The sequence below is a fragment of the Leiobunum rupestre genome, chromosome 3, assembly GCF_980474605.1.
Source record: "Leiobunum rupestre chromosome 3, qqLeiRupe1.1.hap1, whole genome shotgun sequence".
NCBI lineage: Eukaryota > Metazoa > Arthropoda > Arachnida > Opiliones > Sclerosomatidae > Leiobunum > Leiobunum rupestre.
The window spans coordinates 53237097-53258432 of record NC_143386.1 but is presented as its reverse complement, the minus strand read 5'-3'; the positions used below and the strand labels follow the sequence as shown (position 1 = coordinate 53258432).

Below are 21336 nucleotides of genomic sequence, written 5' to 3'. Positions count from 1 at the left end.
CACTCATGAATATAGCTTTGTATTATTTTTAAGTCTGATAATAGCTATTCCAACTTACCATAAGATTTAAAGTTTCTGGAGTTTCTTCAAATGGTATAGGATTTGGATATTCAGTAGTAGGTCCGTTGCCTCCCACAAAATGCACGCCGCATAAATAATAAGATTTTTTCGCGACTTTACTAATGTCTAACTGATAGTCAAAACGACCACAGGCCACGATCCACTTTTTGCATTTGTCTAATTCTTTTTTCGGTCGAGGAAATGGTATAAAATTAGGACAAGGCTTAACGCGATCAGAGTTATTAAGACATAACGAATACATACACCGCTTCGTTTTCGGCATTTTAACGTAAAATATTCAATGCTCGAAAATTATTTGAAAGTTATCCTAACGAAATTTAATTTTAAAATTATTTAAAAAAGAAATAACTACTAAAAACTAGCGAACGAACTGAGCAGCAGTAAAAGCGGAAGCCACTTTAGAATTTTTCGATCACGTGGAACAAACGACCTTGAGCGCCTCCTAAGGAATGTCTCAAGCTGATTGAAGCGCGGGGAGATAAAAATAGTACAGTGGAAGGCAAGCGAATTCCGGTGCTCTTAAAATCCACTGTTCATGGTTTTTCGACCAAAATCGAACCGCATTCTGGTTTCTCCAGTTCTCCCAGTTTGTTTACAACTTAACAAGCCATGAAAAAACAGGTTAGGATTAAAGAATGCTATTTAAATAAGCTCACCACTAATTTATGTTGTTATTTACAGGGAAACGTTAGTCAGTGTGATAAATTAACGTAAAGGTAAATGGTCAAAACAGTTAAAAGTTCATTTTGTCTGGTTTTTGGGAACAAAAAATAAATCAACATCATTCATCAAAGAATAGACGAAAACATAAAACAAAAGGTAACCGTATGTTTAAATCTAAACGGGTCAGAAATGTATTTACATCATTTGAAAAGGAAAAATCAGTAACCCATATTAAATCAAAAGTTTACGCCTCATACAAAGTAGGAAACGTGTATTCCGCACATATTGTCCTTAAGTCAGTTAGTGTCAATGTAAAGACAGGACACTGTAATCCAAAGACTATATATACGCTTCGCTCACTAGACAGGCGTGTTCCTAGGAAAAACATGTTAACACCTCTGTAGCACTGTAAAAGATGGGGTTATATTTTGACCCGCGGCTAGAGGCGCCACTAGTAACACAGCTCAAGCTAGGGGAAAATTGTGACCAGCGTCGAGATGGAGCCACAATCGGTATGCAAGTTGAGCCATAGAACACACCTGTCTAGTAAGCGAAGCGTATATATAGTCTTTGCTGTAATTGTAAGTCAGGAATGGGCGTTAAAATTAACCGTAGCTGAAGCCGTAAATAAAAAAAGATTTGAATACCTTTTTGAAAATGGATAAATCTGGAACTATTTATCTCAAGCGTACGCATAACTATTATCACCAAGTTATCGGACAGCTAGGTATTTCTGGCCTTGATTGGTGATACTTCTTCGTAGATACGGGTGTGGAAGAATTGACTTTAATAGTGATTTGTTTTTAAATACCATACTGCCAAAGTTGAAACTATTTTATTTCGAACACTTTTGCAAAAAAAACTGATTAAATATACTTCGTATAAGAAAAATATATTTTTCAAAGTTGGAAGCTAGAACGAGAACTGTTATTTTCTAGATCTAAATTTTATCACGTATTCTAAATTTTGAAATTCCAGAATCGTAACCAGATTGTGATATAAAATCTGCTACCAACTCAAGTTCAAAAAATAATTGTTATGGAGTTCCTAATTTTATAAATTAAGGGTTGTGATTTTCCTAGGTTTAATATCAGACGTGTATAATATATTATATGAGAGAAGCGTTCATCTAAGTCATTGGGGAAAATTAATTAATTTCTTAGGATTTAAAATCAGTACTCATGTATAAGTTCCTAATTGAAATAGAGAGAAGTGTTCATCTAAGTCATTGGGTAATATGAATTAATGAATTTCTTAGGATTTCAAATTAATACTCATGTATAAGTTCCTCATTGAACGTTTTAAAATGAATTTATACTCGTGTTTAAGTTCTTTCTTTTAATAACGAAAACATACTCGTGTGTAAGATAATATTTACAATGCAATAAAATTTTTAAACCAAGTGGTTTCTTCTTTCTATCTAACAGTGGTTCATTGGATAAGTTAACTAAATAACATACAATAAGCCATATTTAATCTGAACTCGCATGCATGGAGTTGGGAAAGATGAACTTCAGAATTCGATAGCTTTTAATCTCTTTGATAACCCTTTCTACATGGATCCTTACAGAAGAAATGTCTCTGACCAGTTAATTTCTCTTCTCGCATGGACAGATGTTCCTTTCCATTGAGAAAGGGCAGAATATTTAAAGTTACTCCCTTTTCCGCCAACAAGTTGTGGATGAGAAAACCTCTATCAGCCATAACACTGTCTCCAGCTTCTAGTAGTTCAATAAATCCACTTTTTTCTGTCATTGCAACATCCGTTTCTCGGCCTGGCGCTAATGGAGAAACATGCGAGATAAATCCATTTGGTGTTATGCAGACAAAAGCTTTGGAAGAGTTGTGGCTCTTATAACTGGAATACGTTTCACAATGGGTGCTGTAGTCGTCTGGCGTCTCTATAAAATTTCTGAGCAGTCAATCACAGCCCTGGTGAATGGATGTTTTCTTTAAATTTCGGTGGCACGAACTGGTCAACGACTTTTCAGGATGGCCAAATTAGAATGACACTCAATTTTTATAGAGTAAATCTAATCAAGTTGTGATGTAATTATTAACTGTAGTTAACGCCACTTCAAAACAGAAAGCTAAATCTTCATTTGCCAGACCTGCCCTCAATTTGCACAAAACTAAAAAACACTTATTTTTGAAAACAGTGAAATTGGTCTACCACGTACTGATGCGTTACTTCGTTCATTCAGTCGTTCATAGCCAGATCCTGTGTACAAGGACACTACAGAGAGTACCGGTTCCACAAGTTGAAACAAAAGCTTAAAATCGTCCACACAATAAAAGCCAGTGTAAAATTTTATTGCTTTTTCATTTAGAGATATATTTTGTAGGATAAATTTCTTTTTTTGCGCTTCAAGCTCCACACTCTTAACAGAAGACTTCAGACTTTCATTTTCTAGCTTTAATTGCCAATTTTCACAATTTAATCTAGAAATATCCCCACGAGCTTCTTTTACTTTAGCACGTAAATTTTCTTCATTGCTTTTCAATGTCTGCACCTTCTGGAGGAGGTCCTCTTCCTCTATGATGTTCTTGGCCATGGAACAATAATTGTGACCTGAAAATATATATTTGTTAGATTTGTTTCTCAAGTTTGAAGGAAAAATATTTTACCTGGTGACGGTGATACGTCTAGATGACTTTGTATTATTGTTTCACTGACAATATCATTTACGATGTCTTCCGTCTCTTCTTTGCAGTCAATTTCAATTTCACAAGCAATATTTTTCAACAAACCATCATCATCTAAATTGACATTGCTTACCGAGAAAGTATTTGGCGAGAGCACATGATTTCCAATAAACAATGGTAGACTATTTATTTTTGTTTTACTTCCAGATACATTGAAATGTCGCCCACAAATTTGGCTGGATTTTTTCCCATTTCATCTTTTTAGAAGTTTGGTGTCCATTTACATCAACATCTTCATAACTTAACTGAAATCTAGCAATCCATTCTTCCCGATATAATGGGTCCTTTGGAAACTTGTGGAAAGTTATTTTATTATTTACTAAATCCCTATGAAGCCTTGAAGGCATTTTTAAACAATAGGTATTTTTGTTTTTTTTTGTTTTTCTTTGGTTTGTTATTTGTCAAGGATTACAGCAATGCAAAAAGTTTTAACCCCAATTTATTATTTAAAATGATATGATCTATGTAAAATTGTTACTTGCCAGCAATTTTTTCAACGGAAAATACGACATATTTCGAGATTTGTGTACTTGTTGGATGAGGTAGGACTGATGATGAGGACGATTCTTTAAATTCCTAGATTTGAATACTTTTTGGATAACGTAGGACTGATGAAAAAAAAAAGAAAAAGGCTGAAACGCAAAACAGTACTAACTTTTAAGGGTTGGGATTTTTTCTCGTAATTCAACGCATTTTAGCCTTTTTTTTAACCATACTATGTAATATTATATATAAAATCAAATCAAATTTTATTGCTGTTAGTATAATCATAATTTTTTGTTAGATATTTGGGCTAAGTCAACGATCTTCTGTGTAATGTTGAATGTATTCTAAGTATTGGCGCCTGACGGTGCCGCGCACTCACTTCGTTCGAGCGCTGAAGGTGCACGGCGCCTCCCCAAACCCATACTAAAGAAAGATATTGGCCATCTATAACGCAACCTAGAGGGCAGCACCAAGCCTGACGCATCAAGTATCGTCAACCCGATATTAATCCAACTAACCTAATAATATAAATAACCTAATCTATTTTCCCCGCCAAAACCCCTAAAATGCGTTGAAATACTGCGAAAATACCGAAAATAAAAAAGTAAGTTAGTAATGTTTTGCATTTCAACATTTTTATTTTTCGTCATCCGCCCCACGTTATCCAAAACGCATTAAAATCTCGGGATATAAAGAATCGTCCTAGGGAAAATTCACTGCCAAAGGCCAATGTTTAAAAATGCATATCTTTGTAAATATTCATTTCCGCCAAAATATTTTAGACTAAAATAATCCCCATCTTGCCGTCTATTCTACACTGTACCCAAAATTTCTGGCGATTAACAATTTTAAATTTATCATATCTTTCTAAACAATAAATTGTGGTTAAATTTTTTTGCATTAATGTAATCCTTGACAAATAATAAACCAAAAACAATAAACAAAACCAAAAAAAAGAAAATTACCTATTGTTAAAAATAGCCGCCTTGGATAACTGCTACATTTATTAACGCAGCAAACAACACCGCCTTTAAAATGCATTTTATGTTAAAAAAAACTTTACATTCAATATTAGGCTCGGGAACCGTTGGAATTTAGTTTACCGTCTATTATTAAATTTATATATTAAAAAATTAATCACGTTAAACACGAGCCGATAATTCCTCGACGACACCGGACTCTTTTCGTCCTATGGGAAAGCGCGTTTCAAAGAGATGCGTGTTTTTATATTATCTTCCACCAATTGTATACAAGTCATACTTATATTAAAAGCTTAGCTTCGTAGGTGTGAAAACAAGGGTGGAATAGATGTTGTACGTGTTTTGGCGGGGAAACATTGCTGTTTGAATTACGAAAATATTAAAATGGTATACCTCTTCGCTTTTTCGCGGTGTTATATGCGCCATGTGTTAAAAGTTCTAAATTTTGATAAAAATATATGGTCCTGGTCTTTCGAATTATATAATTTTGATAGTATATTTATTTTAATTATTTGATTGTATATTTATTTGGCTATTTGGAACAATAGCCCCGCCACATGTTTTCCACTTATTAGTTGCACCTTACCAAGGTACTTATTAAGGGGAACCTAATGGTGCAAAAATTATTAGCCGCAAATAATTAATTTTAAAGTTATACTAATTTTAAAGATGTACGTACCGAACGGTTCGGGGCTTAGAATTCACTCCGCGGCGAAGAGAGTTCGCCGTCGCGCCGTTTTTGCCCTTTCGGAAATCGGCCTTTAGAACGATATGATAAATATAAAATTGTTACTTGCCAGCAATTTTTACCTCGTAAAATACGACATATTTTGAGATTTTCTCGGGAAATACGAAACATTATTTTTCGGGGATTAATTAATAAACTTAAGGAGATATATTTAATTGGGTTTATATATGCACCCATGATGATTGTAAGAACGGGGCTGGGGGGGGGGGGGCACCGATCCGGGTCCCCAGCGCTCGAGCGAAGCGAGTAAGCGGCACCGTCAGGCACCAATGCATAGTCTTTGGGCAATTTTTAATTAACTTTTTAAATAATGCTTTGTGGGGAATAATTTTTTCACCAATGGAATCTTAAAAAGTACTTTAAGGGGGTCGAGAAAGGGGAGGAAAGGGAGTGGCGGGGCTATTGTTCCAATTTACCATTTATTTTAATTATTTGCTTGTATATTTATTTTAATTACTTGATAGTATATTTATTTTAATTACTTGATAGTATATTTATTTTAATTATTTGATAGTATATTTATTTTATTTATTTGATAGTATATTTATTTTAATTACTTGATAGTATATTTATTTTAATTATTTGATAGTATATTTATTTTAATTATTCGATATTACTATATTTATTTTAATTATTCGATATTACTATATTTATTTTAATTATTCGATATTACTATATTTATTTGAATTATTTGATAGTATATTTATTTTAATTATACTGTATTATTATATTTATTTTAATTATTTGATATTATTATATTTATTTTAAATATTTAATATTATTATATTTATTTTAATTATTTGATGTTATTATATTTATTTTAATTATTTGATATTTTTATATTTATTTTGATTATTTGATATTATTATATTTATTTTAATTATTTGATATTATTATATTTATTTTAATTATTTGATATTATTATATTTATTTTAATTATATGATATTATTTTATTTATTTTAATTATATGATATTATTTTTTTATTTTAATTATTTGATATTATTATTATTGAACCGAGATTACGTTTTTAGTAAATAACTCTGAATTGCGGAGATATCTTTAAGGGTCGTCTCGAGAAATTAATACCACTAGGAACCATTCTTCCGAGGAGAGGTATATTTTGGCTTGCCAACTTTTTTTTTCAACGCCGCCGACGATTTTAAATTTTAGTCGGCGCGCCGCCGCCGTCGATAATTTTCCAGCGCGACGCCGATTAAATCTGTCTAAAATGCTGCCACGCGGATTTTGCGGTTTTCAGCAGTAGCGAAGCTTGGAATTATATGGACAATTGCAACGTTATGAAGACGGAATTATTATATGCTGTTAACACATGTAACATAATTACTCATAAGTATGCCACTAGCTCTATTTCTTCACTAATGGGTTGTTTCACAAATATTGCGTCATCCGTATTCCACGTAATATTATACGTTATATATGATGTCATATTTGACGTCATTGAATCGCAAATGCCGATTATGCTGTCGCACAATTAGCTGTACGTTTGATAAACCGACGGCAATTATTTTAATAAACAAACAGGTATGAACAACCAAGGCTTAAGAGCTAAAAAGAACTACAATATACTGTCAAGTGCTGCTCATGCAATTAATATGCAAATTAATGAAGTTTTCGGAAACTCAGGTTCTAAAATAAATTTGCATTGTCAAAAGAAGCAGGTTTACTGGAAAAAATAGTTGAAATTCCAGTTGAGCTTTTCTGTGGCATCTACAAGATTGGGGTCAATGAGGTAGAATAAATAGAGATCCAAACAAATCTGGGATTCGCGGGACACGTTTTATTTGAGGCTTAAGTTTCAACTTTATCCAATCGTGTTCCCGCTATCTGATTCTTTAAGCAGACACTTTTGCAAAATATATTAAGGCTTAGTTTTCCAAAAACATGATCGATGCGGAAAGAGTCCGGTGTCGTCGAGGAATTATCGGCTCGTCTATAAACAACCCGTGCGGCCAGAAAATCAAAAAACCAAACGATGAACAATTTTGCCGACGAGGACAACACAGTACCGAGCAGCCAACTAAGTAATTTAAGTTGGCAGTGTTGAAAAGTGTAAGAATCACGAGAGAGTTAGATCCGTTAGAGGTTATATAACGCTAAATTAATTATTTTGATACCAAATTGAAACTTATCCGAGAAAATTAAAGAGCCCGCGAACTTTTTTTTTTAAATTTTGGTCGCAGGATGTCTCTAACCACATCAACATATAAACATCTCATAGAAGTTCCACAGACATTTCATTTAAAGTTTTTGGACATTGAACATTCCGCGGAGACTATGACTTAGTATCCATATTTTAGATATCCAGTAAATATCCATCGGACGTCAATAATTTTTTGATATATTAGACATATGATGGAGATGGAAAAAATTGGATACATTTCTTACGTCCCAACTACATCTAATAGATGTGCTTTATGGATTAGACTTTTATTGGACTTTTGGTCAACCATAGGATGTCAAATTGGACCAGTTGTGTTTGCTGGGAGGTATTTTTTTTAAATACAACATTTGAACTAGCCAACGTTATCTTAAGTTGCAAATAAAGTAAAAAAAACCAGCCTAACATTATTATTTTACAGTTAAGGTTACAAAAGTGCTCACTCTCACTTGTTGGAATTCCGGTATACATGAAGACGCTTTCTACTGATCTACAATGACTTATTTTTTATTTCTGGTCCTTGGCTTGCAATTACAGCTAGTTTATAAAGAACAGCAGAAATATCTCTACAGCTCATTCGCTTTTCTTTTGAGTATATTTTTGGTCGGAGTGAGTAACTTATTTGTGCGGGATTATGACGATTGGGTAAGACCTCAACAGTGTCCAAGAATATAAAATTTTAAAATTTGTAGTGTGCTTGAAAATTTTCAGTCTATCGGAATTATAAAATATTAGCAAGGAAACTGTAGTAAAAGAATAGTTAGTGGCCCGATTCAAGCGCCTGATATAAAAAGCGCGCCTGCGCAGTTACCTTTCTCTAAAATCACCCAACCAAGGTCGTACCACGGCCAACTTTGATTGTCGCTCGCTGTCGCGCCATTGCGGCCATCCCGTTTGTTTCCTATCTTTCGCAAAACTGCGTGAGTAAATTAGTTCCTAGCATAAGTTAATGATACCTCTAAGTAGACAAATGGCTATGCTGCCTATGGCGGATATGCTTGTCCAAATCGACCTATGTCTATCGGTACTGCGTATCAAAGTAGCCTTAACATACACTTGGAACTGCCGAAGCTGACGTTTCTTTAATACTGTTTGGTGCAAGGCTAGCTTGAACTTCCCCAAAATAGATAAATTTCGGTATTCCCTTAGAAAATTCGTTCCCCCCGCAGAGGCAAAAGAACGTTTTTTTTTGGTATTGGTTTATTTATCTCAGCCCACTATGGTTTCATATTACAAATCTTACATTTTCGCGGGAATCGGAGAGACAAGATTTGACATCACATTTTCTGGACAAAGATTCCACCTTGAAAGGGCTTATTTGTCTGCTTAGAGGTATCATTAACTTATGTTCCTAGTGAGAGTGCTAGAGGCGCCACTTACGAACGAAATTCTACTTCTGTATTAAAAAGCCAAAGGTGGGTGATTTAAACTTAATCACAATGAAGTAGTTATTTCGTGATTAACATAATCTTTTTTCACAAAATAAGCTGCAGTACGTAAAAATTTCATATTTTTTTATTATATTCAAGTATAATAAACAGTATATGAAATAATTTAACGTATTAAAATTAAAGAAGACGCGTTGAGGTTAGGAAACGCCATATTTGAATGTGTTAGTTTTTCAACCAGTTGACGACTTTTTTCATATGAAAGGTATAAAAGAAAGGTAATATTATAAGTTTTAATATATTAACTGTAAAATAAGAAAAAACGCCTTTCCTAAAGGTAAATTAAACAATGGCTTTATAGGACTAATATGTAATGTTTTGGCTGCAATATTTCTTTTTCTCAAAAATGCTGTTTATATATAACTTTAATGAATTAAAATAAATACATTGGAAAAATCGTAGTTTAAAAAAACATTTGATAAGTTATAACATGAAAGTATTCAATTCTACCATAAATAAAGAATTGACATAAGGTAGTCTGACCTCTATCTCAAAGATATATTTCGTACTAAGTAGAAGTCATATTCTAAAAATAACAAAAATTGCATAATTGGTGCAATAGGCATTACGCTACGGAATCTAGGAACCCAAACAGATGCCCTTTTTTCTCTATGGATGATGAAAGACTTCTTGGGTTAGAAACAATTTTCCTAGATTATCTCAAGCAGGTAAAAGATGTTGAAAATCAATCGGTATTGACAAATGAAACTTACCAAGCTATCACGTTCAAGATTAAATCCACTATCTTGTGTATCAAATATTTATTGGAGCATGGATTTCAATTTGTCTTGACGAGAAAATTGACAAGTCACCCAAAAGAGATGTTTTTCAGCATTCTCCGGCAAATGTCACGAGGAAATAACATGCTCAATGCCAGAGCCGTTGTCTTCAACATGGAAAACATACTTAAAAAGGGTACCATTACATCATCAGTAAGCTCATCAAATGTAGAAGCTAACAGTTTAACTTCAATAACCAGTTACAGAGATGACTGTGTTTTCTCTAGGACTGATTCAGGACCGTCCAATTCATCAAGTAAAGATATCATCGCAAAAGAATGTCTAAGAATTTTAGATGCTCTTTTATTACATCCTGAAAGTCAATAGGGCTACAATGAACCTAGCAAGTAGAGCATATGTAGCTGGATATGTTTTGAAACAATTGGAAAAGGAAGAGTTTTGTAATGACTGTATTGAAAACCTAACCCAGCCTTGTCAAAACTCACCTCTTCTCGATTTGATTAAAGCCCAGGACAGAGGTAATTTAAAATATCCAAGTCAACCATTTGTGTCTGTGATTTCCACAATTGTAAATTTCATGCAAAGCGCATATTCCTACATTTGTGACTCTCCAAAAGGTTTCTCTAAAATTGAGGAATGTGTTTTACCAAAACTTGAACTTTTCCCGGTATTTGTTTGTCACAATCCAAACCATGACAAACTCATTGCAAAAAAAAGTGTGTCAAAACTTAATTCCTGCTGTTATTGATAATTTAACACGCACAATTTCTGCAAAACATGAAAAGGTTAGAGAGATTGTAAGCAAGCCAATATCTAGAAAAGTCTACAAACTTCAATTAAAGTTAGCTGATAAACAAATTAGTTACCCATTTTCAGTTGTCATATCCATCTCATTTAAGAATTTAACTCTAGAGTGAAATTTAAAAAATGATCTTGTTTTAAAAATTTAACTTTTCATTCAATAAAAGTAATAATTTATTTTAAAGAAACAAACTTTCCCTGAAGGAACAAATTTTAGAAGTAGAGAGTTTCGATTTACATGTAGAGCTTGTTTGGATATTTCCGACTCGAATGCGAAAAATCTTTATCGTGCAAATTAAAGTAAACCACGAAAATGAGGAAATATTTACAATTGCAAAGCCAAAGTCAGTGAAGCTTAAAGTTAGGTTAAGAGGCTGGTAATTTCATAGAATAAGAAGCATTTTGGAGTTGAATTAAACAATATTATTTCTTTCCCGAAATTTGTACTATTAATGTTCAGACTATCAAATTGTGTTCTAGAAGATTTATCTGCAAATTTCTTAAGAACTAGGGAATGTTGGCCTTGAAACTAGCGCTTCTATTTAGCAGAAAGCCCAAGAATATTTAGATAATCTAGTAAATGCTACAATATCCGATAACTTTTGGTTTTATGCGCAGCCACTACTAGATACGGAATCATTTATTCAAGAAGCTATAAATTATCTATCAGGTTTTGCACCACCTGTAAGTTTAAATTTGACCATGCTGCTAGTTACAAGTTAAGTCAGTGGCGTAGACAAGGGAGTGGTTTCAATGTCTTACCTTCTCCCACCCTACTTAATTGTTCCTTATGGTCATACGTTGAAAGCGCGGCAGTCTACGAACGGCCTTGAAAAATGCTAGAGGGAAACCGGTGCGTAGACCTCTATAAACACGAGGATTTACAATGTTGGAAATTGAGGGGGTCCGTATACGCTGCCTAAAAAACCTTACTTAGAATTAAAATTAAGGAAGTATTTACAACTCTAGGTTATATGTAAACCACAGCTATTCAAAAATATAACTTTCATGAAAATCGGACTTAAATTAAGGAACTATATGTAGATTGTTAGGCCAAAATATAAAACGAAAATTGGGGTCCCGTAAATTACCCTGAAAACTATACTTAAATTAAATATTTACTGATATAAACGAAGTTGTTGGTCCGCTGAATCCTATAATCTATCCAATAATATGTTTTTTAACGTTATCGGACTTCATTTTAAATAAAATATCTACCACATAAAGCGAAAAAAGTAAATTGGGCAAATGCCCAACTTCTAGGGCTCCGAACGAGATATCATTGACTCTTCTGGCCCTAACCGTTGAAGAGATATGCGCGACACGGCGGCATCGGCGACACTGTACGTGAAACTAATCCACACAAAGCCTTACGATAGTGTGTAAAAACCATGGTGGTATACTGGTATTTGTGTTGTTGAATTTGAAGTGTAAATTTCAAGTTGAACGTTTCTTCTAAGAAAGGTTTTAACTAAAAACAATTACGGATCGGACGAATAGTGTAAATAAGTAACAGCTTAAAAGGTTTATTTATTATTAATTATCAAATAATTTAGATTTATGTTTAACAATTAATAAAAGATTTAAATTAAATGATTATTAATTGAGATCTATTTCTACCTCCTTAATCCTTCAGGGCGGCGAAAAGATAACCGTTATTTTTTTTAAATAGCCAGACGTTTTAGGTTTGATTGAGATTAAGAGCGCCTGACGACATAGCAGAAGTTTCATTTATGTTCGACCTATGATATAATAATACGCTTAGATATTCTTCATTTCAAAGCTTAATTACATAATTAAAGAGTTAAGTAAAAGTAAAATAATTTGTTTCGTGTTATTGATCATTTAAAAAACACCATCAGGTCACGTGTAAATTAACACAAAAAACATCGTGAGTTAAAAACCTTTAAAACACACGGAGATCCCGTGTTAAAGTACACGAACTGTGTTTCGTGAGCTCATAACCCTAAATTCCACGTGTTCTACACGTGTGTAATTTTCAAACACTTATTATCCACGAAAAATACGAAAATTTCACTATAAATACACGTGTTTTTGCTACCTGGGTGTAATCATCTATTGTAGCGTTTAAGTAAAATTAATCGTAATTATGAAATATAGAATTGGATAACTACTCATCTATATAAAAAGAGGCAAAAAACGTGGTTATCGTGTATAGGGAAGTTCTACAGGATGTTTCAAAAGGCTGTGCAAAAGTTTTAAGGAGTTGTAGGGAGTGAGTTGAGAAGTATGCCTGTTTTTCCCCCATTTCCCTACGATGAGAGCTTCAAAGTGTGTCCTAAGAACCCCTGGAAGTAGGCTGCAACAAGTGCAACAACCAAGCAGCTCGGCGTTTAAATACTGTTAAAGTTTACTTTTTTACGCTGGTTACCTCGATTTGTTTACAAAGTCCTTTTTTACCTATCACACGAACCCAAACCAAGTTCGCATTTCCCTGCTGCTTAGTTACAGCCTATTTCCAGGGGCTAGTAGGCCACACTTTGAAGCTCTCTGGCGCTCTTTTAACTCATCATAGGAAAATGGGGAAAAACAGGTATACTTCTCAATTCACCCCCTACAACTACTTAAAATGTTTTGAAACACCCTGTATAATAAATGGCCATATATTAATGTAATAATATAATTTTAAAAATTATTAAGACTTAAAGATATCACCAAGGATGTATTTCGGTAAGCATTTAAACTGTAAACGTTCTTCACATCATATATTAAAGCGATTTAAACCTCAAAAGCTATCATTATGGAGGACCCCCACAATTTTCGGTATTACCACCGCATCAAACTAAGCAGCGCCGAAAATTTCAAAAACCGTCCAATCAATATTGGAACTCTTGGAGGGTGACAGAAATACCTAAGGTTACATTCCATTAAATAATTATCAGCTCGGCTAATACCCAAGGCAGCACCTCAGGTCCAAGTCTCCCAACGACTTATAATGCCTTTAAAAAGGTGGCCGGGTTACAATGCGTAGGAGGGTGGTGGCAAGCCCTTCATGCCACGCGAGCCAGCAGCTCCTTACACTAACTATTACCGTTAACTTCTACAAGTTTTTATGGAAAGGGGAAACCAAGGAATACAGGAGAAAATTTAATTAGCCAGTGGGAAAGAATTTTCAAACTCAAACGTAGAAGGAGTGGTTCCCAGTTTTCCCCAAGTGCCATAAACTGGGACCGGACTCGGTTCCACTTGCTGCGAGCTGACAGTTCCAAACGGTTGGTAGAAAAATGAGTTCTATAAATATGTACATTATCTTTACTAGTTAGAAAACTAGAACAAATTACGTCTATGATGTATTCTCATTGTAAAAATCTTTGTTTATTGTGTTATTTAATTTTGATAAATAGCATATACACTCTTTTTAGAAACGTTTACTGGGCGCCGCCATTATCGTACAGGCAACTGACGAGCAAGCGCTCTACCACAGAAATGTCATCCCCCCAAAACCGGTTTGTTCATCACCCTCCCCGTGGACTGTAAGGTAATGGCGGTCGATTGGGGAGGCGCGTTTAAGAGTCTATAGAATCATGTTATCAGCAAAATTAACAATATTTTAATTCAGACATGTTTTAAGGGGAAAGACTACAGTGGTCATTGTCTACTTTCACGCTATTTTCAAGCTGAACTCTTTTAATTTTGTATTTTAACTTATAAAATTAATAGTTAAGTGTAGAACAGCCACTTGTTTAGTGCTTAAAATAATTTTGACAATTTTAAATTTATAAGTAATTAAGTTATTACGTTTTAATTCGGACCCCCGGAGCTAAACAAGTTGGGCAAGCGCCCAAACTATCCTTTAGTTAGGACCTTATATCTCGTTAACTACCCAGCAAACACAAAAGTCCCGGGGATATCCATATATGATCCGAATCTCCCTGGTAGGTCATATCCAAAAATCCCAAAAGATGATATTGTATGGATATCCATGTTTGATCCAAATATCTTACAGTTCATACATCCAAGTTTCAAAATCTAATTCATATCCCTGGGACGTCCGAATATCGGAGACTGCTTATGTCCAAAATAAAAAAAATGGGTAAGTCTCTTTAATATCCCAGGGATATTAATTTCAATTTCCGTTTCCTTATTATTAACATTCGAGTCGGAGCTTCCTAATTAATTGAAACTACTATAAAACTTCTCAAAATATGTATTAACGAGAAATACATATTTTACATACGCAGGACTACCGATATTATCTGCATAGATTAATTAAATAAACAGCAATTTATTAATATTAGTCTTAAATCTATAAAAAACGAAGTAAAATTTGTTTTTAAATATTTAGAAGAATTATTATCAAAATTCCAATTAATCAAATATGATTATTTTCAAAATTAAAGTAAAAAAGTATAAAAAGTTTCAAACTTGGCGCTCAATTCTTAAGAATATTCTCCCTTTTACATTTTATCCAATTTATAATAATAAATTTATTTTATATTTATACAAAAATAAATATTATTCTTTAAATAATTTTAGTAATTTTAATAATTTTGAAAATTAATATTTTTACTTTATCACGGCCAACTTCAATAGCACGTGCTATAGCGGCAGCGCGTGATCGAAGTTGGCCGTGCCTCTATTTTCATCCATGCGTACTAAATTGTTTTGTTTGGTATTTGGTAACGCCAGCATGGTAACGCTTTTACTAGACGCCAAGGCCCATTTTCAACACGTAGAACACTAATAATTCTGTCGGCAGTAATACGATAAAAACTTAAATGAACTATTAATAAGAGGTAAGCAATTTTTTCATGTTCAAGTCAGTAATACAAAAGTCAATATGACTTTGAAATCTTACAGTTTTCCAACCGTTCACCTAAGCCTAGGTAATTTGTCTTAAATTTCAACCAGCTTGACTTGCACTTTGCATTAAATTTGAGTTTGACGTTGCTGCTGGAGGAAAAATGGTTTAAACAAGTAAAATGTATGCCAATTTTTCTATTACTCTTAATTGTGAAAAAAATAACCCTAACTAGACTTAAAATTTTATTTAGTGTAGCTGGCTTTTTCATTTTGGGGCTCGCTGCTAGTGATAAAATGTATTTACACGAGCAAAATTTTTCAATTCACTCTGATTGAGTAAATCCGTTGGTTCACATTACAGTTTGGAAGGAAGAAAAGGCAAAAAAACTTCAAGATCTAATCACAATGAAAATTATCCTTAGTATATTGGTCTAGATTTCTTCTCATTCTACATCTATTATTCACGAGCAATAATTTATTTCTAGCGGCCGTTAAACGATCAAAATGCGCTGCCAATTCTACGATTGCTGAAATTGAACTAATAATTAAAGACTGGTCACACCATTGCCTAGCAGGAAGTAAAAAAGAAAAACCTAAATAATTATAATATTTAAATAACTTTCACAATGATTTTGGAAGCAAAGAACTTTTTAAATAAAACCTTGATCAAAGGAAATTTTAAATCTTATAAGTGGTGTATTTAATAAATCTTTTGATATCTTTCGTCATCATGCCTAGCTCCAATCATAATATTAAAAATGGTTAATTTCACTTAATTCTAAATCTTATTAATTTTATTAGTTATGTTAATGTGATGATTCTTGCATTTACACCAATTATTTAGCTATATATAGCTAATAATTGGTTTTAATGCAAGAATTGTCATTTTATTTAAATTTATTTATTTATTTATAAATTATAGTCATTAATAAATTTTTATCCTTTATAAAATAAAAATATATTTATATGGATATTTAAGGAAAATTTAAAAATCCCCAAGACCTCTAACGTACATAATATGGACATTATAAATATCTATAAGATATCTTTAGAATATATATTGGATATCCCTAGGATATATTATATCCTGGTCATATCCTAAATATGTTATTTTTTTAACCCCTGAGATATCCCTACAACATCCCCTGGATATTCAATATCCAGGGGAAATTCCCTGCATCTCCAAAACCATGACATCTGGATATCTATGGAATATCCATGTGACGTAAAACCTGGATATTTGGATATCTCACAGACATAATAATGTCCAAAGGTAACGTGCCATGGATATCCAATGGAGCTATATGTGTTTGCTGGGTATTTATAGTATAATTATAAAAATTATTTTAAGCACTAGAGGAATGTTCAGCCTAATAAGAAAAATATAATTCAATTATGTAATTGTTAAAACAGAAACGTTCAGCTTGAACGAAAAAGAGGTTTGTACTGTATTCTTCCCCTTTAAATTTCTTAAAAATTAGTTTAATTTTTATATTAAAACATCTCTTTCAAAGTTTTTAAAATTATATAAGGAAATAATTATAACGTAAGACTCAAAACTACAATATAGTAAAATTTTAGTCTTCAATATTTATAAAAATTAAAACATTGTAACCCAGATACCGTCTGATGCATTTATCGAATGGCTTTTAATACAGTTGACACTGAAAATGTGCAATTTTATCTTTCGAAACCGTTTAAACTGTTCCAAAGTGTCTAGTGTGAACGCGTATATTCTATCTCTTCAAAAAGGAACCCAAAAAACTATTTTCGGGAAATCTTTTTAAATAAACCGTCGTTTATGGTTTGGCTTTTAAAGGACTAATCAACTTATTCGCTACTTCTATCATCCTCTGCCTTACAGTCCATAGGTGGTTCCTTTTAACTTAACTTATCGTATAAGGTGAGTAACTATATTTTATTGACTGTCTAACTAATCCAATTAGAATATAGCTATATATTCTAGTAAGCGCTCTTCAAATGGTGGATTGTAGAAATAATTTGGACAAAAGTAATGATATCAAATACTTTGTTTGTCTGTATGGTTTGATTGTTTGTTGTTCGCTGTACACGCCTCAATTCTTAACTTATTTTGTTCAATCTTATGCGACAGCATCGAGACAGCGTTAAATTTTCACCACCTTCTCGAATCCTATTCACATACTTTAAACCCTCGAAAAATTTCTGGCTGTGCCACTGAGTTAAGTTATTATATTGTATTCTATTTTTTGAATTTCTTTTCAGAAATTCAACCAGCCCACTTTCAAAAGACAGTTCTGTTGATGCTTTCGGACCGAAATACGAAAGTTCAATCTGGAATCAGTAACCAAGGATGTTCGTCCAAAAAGAAAAAAAGTGAAAATCGAAGATATCAACGGGTTTTCCAAACTTCCACTCAAATCTTTTGAAGACGTTAAAATTGTGAAAGACTTAATGGAATCTGATGCAGTAAAAAAACAAGGGGTAATAAATTCATAATTTTATATATATTTCATCATGGTTTTATATTATTCTAATGCAAAACATTTACAGATACAAGCATTTGCATCTTATGGCGGCTTAACTGTAAAAGATACATGTAGGACAATTTTAAAGAAAGTTTTAACTAACTCCTTAGCATTGAAATACAATTGGGTTGGTGGCGGTCCTCAACATAAGAAATCATTTAATGAATTAAAATTTAACAATGTAATAATAGGCAAGTGTTTTATTTTAATTTAATGCATTTACAATTATTATTTTTTTATTAAACCATATTTAAATGGACGTTTTATTGAATATATATTGCATAATAAAAATTATTCTATTTAAATTTGCAGAAGCAGTCAAAGAAAATATTGAAGGCATAACCAATTTCCAATTGGAAATTGTCATAAAAACTGGTTAAAGTACGCGTTTGAAACGAGATGGAGGTCGAGGAAAAAGAAAAAAACAGCCAGTGCCTGATGAAAGTGATGAGGACAATGATAAGTAATTTCCACTTTCAAATAAAAATTTGTGAAATTAGCTGCCAATAAAACCATTTTATTCTTTTTCATTGAATTTCTTTTCTGTGGTTAAGTTAAATATTTAAATTTCATTTTGGGGTTGGTTTCCTAGCCGAATTGGGGTTGGTTTCCTATTAGATTTGCGGTAGATGTATATCAACTAGTAGTTGGCCAACATCTGATTTTGTAGAATGTATTAAAGAGACATATGTGAAATCGCGAAGAAACTACTAAGATGTTAGACTAAAATCAAAAGTAAGTTCCCGTCGATATGTTTATATCAGTTATCTTATAACCATAAAAACTTTTACAAAATTAAAATTTGCAATATAATAATGAATCAGAAAAATTTATTAAAACTTGATTTAAGAATTAACGTAACTCGTCAACTTCAAGTTGGAAAGCGCTTTGCCCAACCGACAACCCTCATTGTTCCTACTCCTCAGGGGATAACAGAACGTTGGATGAGCTGCAAAACCAAATGTTCAACAAGTTCATCAACGACTTTTAACCTACTTTTTAACAAAAATAATGTTTTCTCAGTTCATTTATTTGCTTAATTTTTAACGTTATATATTTTTTCAAATTGTATTATAATCCAAATGAAGGTTCTATGAAAAATAATTTATAATTTTATATTTAAACATCGTGATCTTATATCCGGCTTCCACTGAAGAACGGTAAAAATTGATCTAAAACAAACAATCACCGTGTAGGTTAGAAAAAAACAAAGGGCTACAGATATATCTTAGCGACTTTTAAGAAAATAAATGAACTTACTCGTGTTTGTGAAGCAATTGAGTAATTAGCAATTATTTAGGATGGGGAGAGCAGTTGCGGAAAAAGTGTAACATGTAGAAATCTTTAGGGCCCGGAAAAAGAGCAACACCATCAAACTTTGGTGTCGTCGGTGTTGGTGAAAGATGAGACGCCTGTGTCGGTGGACGGGTAGTGTTCGATGCTCGTTGAATCCTGGTGCGCGAAAGAGTCGTTTGTCCTGAAACGACCGTGGTTGCTTGGCTGTCCATGGCTGTAGAGTAAAGTGAATTTTAATCTAAAAATAATATATTTTTTATTTTACTTATTAACAGAATTGCCTTGAAATTTACCATGGTTGATTTTGCCATTTATATTTGGAAGTTGAGCGTGATATTTGACAAATTGTTTCTCATTTTCTATGAGTTTATTTTGTTTCTTTCAAAGCCGGAATGTCTGAGGTAAAAACTTAACGGCCAAATGTGCAAATTATTAAGGACATATTGCCTTCAATTTTTCCACTTACAAACACTCCCTTTCAAAAATTTAGGTGGGTAAAACGAACTGGACCAAACCTCATTTTCCATCTCCCATAAATAATGATCTTAGCTCAAGCCAAAATCATCATGTTTGAACAAATTGTAAAATAATGTACTAAGAATATTTCTACAATTAAAGCATCAGGTAATTTTTGAAAGTTTTTAACAGCTATGCTATAAATTATTTTTTTTTACAAATCCCTTCTAATAAAGTACGTTCTATTTAAACCACAACTGACAAATGCATTGTACCTGTTAAAATTTTAAACATGAATCATATATAGACTACATATTGTATTGGTTAATGGTATATTTTAATATGCAAAGAATTAATAAGAAATATATATCCATTAATTTGACTTGTCAACTATCACACAAATCAATTTTCTGTTTTTATCAATCCGCTTACCATTGTATTCTTTAACTGGTGCAATTTTGATATTTGTTATAAAAGTTTGTTTTAAAAACAAATCGGTTCTTTATGGGTTGCTTGGACATAAATAATAATTAAATTGTTTATGATTTTTAACAAGGCTCCCAATCCTCATTTATATTATTAAACCTATAATTGGCTAGAGACCAAATGGGTTATATTTTTCATTGACGAAGTGTGTAACTTAACTAAACTTGGATGGATGTTGTTTTAAGTGGTTTACGTAATTAGGCATTTGATTAACTCATTTTAGTTAGGGGTTATATGAACCATATTCGAAGCTAGAGTTCAAGCAAAGATCCAAAATGTTCATTTTGTCTATCATCAATATTTTTGGTTTTTTACGCTTAAAAGCACTATTTTATCTTTAAAAATATTTAAAACAATTGATCCGAAATAAAGTTGTATTAAATCCTAAATAAGGATTGTGAATATTAGTCAAAAAATCATTCAATCTCATTCTATCCCATAAAAATTGATTTGCGATTAACTTGGTACCAAATCAAAGATAAGACCCCATTAAAATGACAAAATACCGATTTTTTGTTATCTGAACCGAGATACTATTTACAATAGATCAGTTATCAGATTATCTGCATTTACGTTCAGATTTTATAAGATCAGTTTATAAAGTTAAAAATGTTATTCAAGTAGTCTAAGCCCCGAAACGTATCTTAATTTATCGTAAACTGACAGATCAGATTTCAGATGCCTCACAATGATTTCACATACCCGAGTTGGGGGAATTTTAAAGATAAACCAGATCTGGTTTACTGATTACCTTAATAAATCTAAAAATAAGGACCGCAATCAATACTGTTTAAAAGCTTAAAATGTAACTTCGGTTAACAAATGATAGTAAAACTCACAGAACCATGTAGATGATATTACAAACAGGAACACAAGCATAACTGCATACTTCATCGAAAAGTTTTAGTAAAGGCGAATTATTTTTCTATAAACGTAAGACCATCAAATTGCTGAGATGAAGAACGCAATAGAATAGCTTTTAATAGAAATGAT

General features: G+C 32.6%; 1 long non-coding RNA gene across 1 annotated transcript; it reads right to left on the bottom strand.

Moving 5' to 3' along the window:
* Nucleotides 1-18483: 18483 nt before the first annotated feature.
* LOC149952587 (uncharacterized) lies at nucleotides 18484-21336 on the bottom strand. The gene is made up of 3 exons (XR_016480068.1): nucleotides 21183-21336; nucleotides 19366-19615; nucleotides 18484-19277 (listed from the first exon to the last, which is right to left on the bottom strand). It is a non-coding gene; the product is annotated as an uncharacterized LOC149952587 (long non-coding RNA).